Genomic DNA, 6,203 nt, shown 5'->3' with positions numbered 1-6,203 from the left:
CACGCCTACTCCCACTAGCTTGTTCATCCTTCATAGGGAAATATGTCCTAATCGAGCATGCCATAATTTTGCCAAATTTAGAGTATCTTGTTTTCGCTTGTTTGTTGTTGTTATTGCTTGGACATTGTTTAGTGGAATATCTTTAAATTTTAAGTTGTAGAGATCGTTTTCAAGTTCTCCAGTACCAATCAAACATTCATTCTTGTAAATGTTGCAAACACCTTTGCTAAATAAACAAGAATATCCATCTTTATCAAGCATACAAATGGAAATAACGTTTTTCACCAAATCAGATACAAACAAAACATCTCTTAAAACTAACTTAAAATCATTGTTCAAAATCAAGTAAACATCTCCAATAGCCTTGGCAGCAACTCTTGCTCCATTGCCCAGTTTCAAGAAGGTCTCACATTCTCTTAGTCTCCTACTTCTTCCCATAACCTGCAACTCATTACAGAGATGTGAGCCACAGTCGGTATCTAATACCCAAGAAGTAGAGTTAATTGAAATATTTATTTCGATATAGAACATACCGTTTCCAGAACCCTTCTGGGCAAGATATTCTCTGCAGTTACGCTTCCAATATCCAGGCTTCTTGCAGTGATGACAAATATCAGCAGTCTTGTCAGCCTTCACTGGTATGGCTGCCACAGCGGGACTCGGAGCTTGCCTCTTCAAGGGAACGTTCTTCTTGGGACATTGGAAAGAACACTTCTTTCCCTTCCCAGGTGGACCAGTTTTCGAACCAGATGAAGAGCCCACATAAAGAACCGACTTCTCTTTCTTGATTGTGGACTCAAAGGTAACAAGAATATTCACCAACTCCTCAAAGGTCAGTTCCATCTTGTTCATATTGAAATTCACCACAAAAAGATCAAACAAGCTAGGCAGCGATAAGAGCAACACGTCGGTGGTCAACTCTGAAGGCAACATCAGATCCATGCCAACGAGCTTGTCCACGAGCCCAATCACCTTTAGGCCATGCTCATGGACCGAGGCCCCATCTTGCATGCGCAAAGTGATCAGCTCCTTGACGGTAGCATGCCTAAGAGGACGTGTTTGATCTCCAAAGAGCTCCTTGAGATGCAAATGAATGTCAGCAGCACTCTTTGCATCCTCAAAACGCCTCTACATCTCATCATTCATAGAAGCCTGCATATAACACCTGGCTTTCAAGTCATGGCCACACCATTCCTTGTAAGTCTGCAATTCCTCAGGAGTGCAGTCAGTCGAAGCCTCAACAGGGGGCGACTCAGTCAGTGTATATGCTATCCTTTCCGACTTCAAGACGATTTTTAGATTCCTTAGCCAATTGATGTAATTAGGTCCGGTTAAAATATGTTTGTCTAGTATAGCAGATAACGGATTGCGAATCGAAGACATTGTCAAATTTGTACTGAAAAGTAAAACAGATAAATGTTATTGACTATTTTAAAATATTTGGTAAGATATAAAGTATGGACTTTTACTTTATAAATATTTACTCCCACTTTTTTGACATCTTTCACTATCCTCTAGTGAAAACGGGAAACTCCTTTCCTCAGTAGGTACGTAAGGTCCAATTAGCGAATTATGATCCCGAATAATATCAGCCAATCACAATTTTTAAAAGGTAGTTTCCAATTGCATCTCCATACAACCCTTTACGTAAACTTTTGTCTCACGTTTGATTAGGACCCAATAATATGACGTCGGTCATCTTTACGTGTCAAGCCTTACCCATCGATGTTGAACCTTAATGGACGGTCGCCATGAGTTCCCTCAATAATATGATATGAAATCATGGGAATTCCACGTAGTTCACATCACCATGTCAATGGATGTCACAGCTTTCCGGTGTCCAGGGTCCCCCCAATAATATGTGTCGAGCCCCAAACATGGGTAGCGTTCATCATGCACCCATTGTCGATGGAAGACATGAAAATTATTAACACCTTTATAATTCCCCTTTTCGGGCTTGATATTAATTTTGAATCTTATTCAAAATGAGGGTTTTTAATTTTGAAAGGTCTCATCATTAATTTTATTTAAAAACTCACCATGTTTAATCGTATGTTTGCCGGATTCATGCAACTTTGTTATTATCATAAAAATAATAACGCACATCCTCATTATTTATAACATATCATGCATATATTATAAAAAGTAAACAAAACAAAGATGATAAATCGCCCCAAAACTAATGGCCCGTGTGAGCTAAACACGAGCCTAGGTCCAATCCTAGGGAAATGCATGGATGCAAATGCAACTTTTACATAAGCTTCCAATATTTACATGTCTTCGATCTTCATAATCATCAAGGCCACCATCTTCCAATCTTGATCTTCCACTATACTAATATTTGCAAATAAATATTCATGGCAAATAGGGATACAGCTCATGGGGGTGGGAACGGGCCATAAACCAAGCCCACTTTATAAATTGATAATTATTACAATCATTCAACACAAAATATCCTAGCATACACATAGCAAATTGGGCTTGGGCTTTTGATTATCCTTCATGCATAATACCACGATTATAAACTAAATGAACAAAGTATACAAACACCTTTGTCTATTTTCTAATTAATTTATTTATAACCGAATTTCTTGTAAATCACAATTTACTATAAATAATTAAAGTCCAACTTCAATTATTTATTTATGAGAAAATATTTACAAATTTTGTAAATTTAAACTTAAGGGCCCAAAAAATCATTTTTCACCAAAAAACATTTAGGCTCATTTAAAATTTCAAAAATATGTTAGTCATCTAATGGCCCAACAATTTCAAGGCCCACGACACTTTGATAATCCAAAACATTTTTGGAAACCCTAGTCGTCATCGCCGTCGCCGGATTCAGGCCAACACAAAAAATTTTTTTTTATTAAAAACAAGAGGTTGTTCGGGCAGCCCCTCGGGCTGCTTTTGCTGCCCGAAATGGGCAGTCTGAGCTGCTCGAAATGGGCAGCATGTTACGCCCCACGACGGGCCTCGATTTTTGTAGCAAAAATTCATCTCATGCGGTTAGAAATCGACCTCAATATAATATTATGTATATGCTACACAAAATAGTATCCATAACTATGATACCACTTGAAAGGAGATCGATTAAGGTGCCCGAATATGCAACTAAAGTTTCAAAATTTGTTTTTAAGGGCAAAAACGAACACCTCAAGCCTATAATGTATCAAATACGAAAACACCAAGATGTCATACATAGGGTGTTTAGAATTTTTACCTATCAATCTCTTGAGATTGATGATGGCTCCAACTAAGGTGTAAACACCTTAGCTCTTGAATGGCAAGACAATCTTCAAGCTCTCCTTGCTTCAAAATTAGGCCCACCACTTGCAAGCTAGAACCCCTCTTATTTTGCACTAGAAAAATAAGAAGATTTTTCAATGAGGAGTCTTTTCTTTCCTCAACTATTGAAGAAGCAAAACTGAGGAATAATAATCAAATAAATTTCGGCCAAGGCTATTCAAGAGAGAAGGGAGGATCTTTTTCTTGGTTCTTGAAAAAGTGATAAAGGTGCATGAGCATGCCATGAAAATTTTTAATGAAAAAGTGCCTCTAACTCTTCACCTTCCTAGCATGCTTTTTTACTTGTGCTTGTAACAATTACAAGTCCCATGGATTTTTATTTAAATTGTCTCAAACACATTTGAGACCAATTAATCTTTACTTGATTTTACTCAAGCCCGCTAGTTTAATAATTATTTTTAATTGGGCTCTAGAAGGCCCAATGCAATTCAATTAATTCAACACTTGAATTAATTTAATTACTTGGACTCTACTAGGCCAACTAGTGTTTAATTAATTCAACACATGAATTAATTTAATTTAGTCCATAATAATGTTTATGAAAATCACAATTTTCAAATACATTATTTATTTGGCCAACTTTTAATTTAGGAACACATTCATAAATTAAAAGTTACATTCCCCTCATAGAAGTCATACTTCTATTTTTCCTTAAGCTTATAAACTCCTTTATAAGCCGTTCAATACAATGAACTATTTTACTTCTCAACGGGATCTAGAAAGCTAGTACTTGTATGGTCCTCAATGGTTCATTGATACAACTAGTCTTAGGTTCACATCTCCATGTGATTCGGGACTAAACATGTCCTTATATGAGCATATCCCAACAGTTACATTCTTACTTATCAACTCCTTGATAATAAGAACGTCAGAACTCAAGTCTGATAGTACCCAACCAATCATGTTAAACGCCTAGCAGCATCACTTACATGATTCCCTAGGTATCAAATGATAGTGCCTGCAAGAACCATTCTATTATGGTTAGCGTACAGTACGGTCCTTTCAACTCAAATAGCCCGACCGATTCGACAACCATTGGTATAACGAGAGTTGTCAATGAATCGATACTATGTGTCATGTCGTAGATGCATCGATGATGTAATATATGAAACCCCTTTCATATATACCACCATACTCTGATCAGAGATTTCAAACTACATATACATGAGATCACATAGGATATCCATACCCGAAGGTAAGCGGTGAATCCCCGACTACAATGCATCGGCTCCTATATGTTTCGAAAAAACACCCAACCTTGCCACCTGATGACCCCATGAGAGTCGGTAAACAAGTCAAAGTGCAATGCTAGTACATAGAGTCTCAATGTTGTCCCGGATCATAAGGACTAATGGTGTTCAACCATAAACTAGGACGTTTCCACTCGATAAGTGAGACCACTTGGAAAGTCCTATATGGAGGGCTGTTCAGTGCACTTTACCAGGAGCACCTATTTGGATGCTCGGACATCACAATGTCCCCTACCAATGAATCATGGTACTCACATCGCAGATACTAGTCTCAAACTCGAGCGGCCTATATCTTTCTTAGCAGCTGAATCGACTAGGAACTGTTTAGAATATACAGTATTCTAAATATGAGTTTCATGATACTCATCATATGAGAACCTCATATTCTTTCTACTATTTGTATATTCAAGAACTTTATCTATGCAACTAGCATGGGTATACAGATAAAGAAGTGCCAAAACAATAATTCCAAATATTATTAAAATAAATATTGTTTATACATAGGGTTTCAACATGAACCCTCTGCCAACACTTGGCTCGACGGGCACCTACTCTAACAAACTACGCTGTATATATGTGTTTTAATTTATGTCATTTTTATTTTCTTTTAATAATAATAATTTCTTGTTCAAATATTGACTTTTGGCATGTTACGCTTATAAATTCATATGTTGTGATCTAACAATTGCAGAAAACATATTTCTCAACATGTCGACGTCTACGGTATCAACATGTCGACGTCTACGGTAAGTAAAATAAAAAATATTTGTGTATTTTGTGGATCTAGTGCAGGAAAAGATTCAATTTATGAACAGGTAGCAGAAAAGCTTGGAATAACACTTGCTAAAAAAAAGATTCATTTGGTATATGGTGGTGGTGAAGTTGCTCTCATGGGAAAAGTTGCAAAAGCTGCGCATGAAGGTGGAAGTGAAGTATTAGGCATTATTCCGATTACCTTAGCCAATCTTATTGGACCAACAATAGGAGAAGAAATGAAAGTGGACAACATGTATGAACGAATTACTCAAATGATTAAACATTCAAATGCTTTCATTGCTTTGCCAGGAGGTTTCGGTACTTTTGGAAGAAATATTTCATACTTTTGTTGGGCACAATTAAATATTCACAATAAGCCAATTGGTTTGTTGAATCTTAACAATTATTATGATAAACTGATATCGTTTCTTGATGATGTTGTGGAATAGGGATTTATTTCATTAGCTTCGTGAAGGATGTTAGTTTCTGCTACAAGTGAATGTGAACTTATTGATTTACTGCAAGGATTTAGTCATAAACCAGATCCATTTCTATCTCAACTTAATTGGCCAACATCCAAGAGTAAGAAAAGAAAATTCGTGTGATGCTAAACTTGTGATTCAACGGTATGTTTTAATTTTTTTTCTTTAAGGTATGAATAATCTCCTCTTCTTCTTCTCCTCTTAGTTCTTTTATATGAAAGTTAAAAAAATATATTCATATATATAGTAATAATAATAATAATAATTTTTAGTTCAATGTCGAGTAAGGTGTCAGTAAAATTAACCTGAGACGCATTAGTTAATAGTTATTGGAAAATCACAATACGCTAGATTTTAATATTCATTATATTCAAATTACAGATTACAAGAAAAATTAGTTTTTCAT

This window comes from Primulina huaijiensis, chromosome 16 (genome assembly GCF_012295235.1).
Source record: "Primulina huaijiensis isolate GDHJ02 chromosome 16, ASM1229523v2, whole genome shotgun sequence".
Classification (NCBI taxonomy): domain Eukaryota; kingdom Viridiplantae; phylum Streptophyta; class Magnoliopsida; order Lamiales; family Gesneriaceae; genus Primulina; species Primulina huaijiensis.
The sequence above is the reverse complement of the archived record's forward strand: the minus strand, read 5'-3'. Positions refer to the sequence as shown.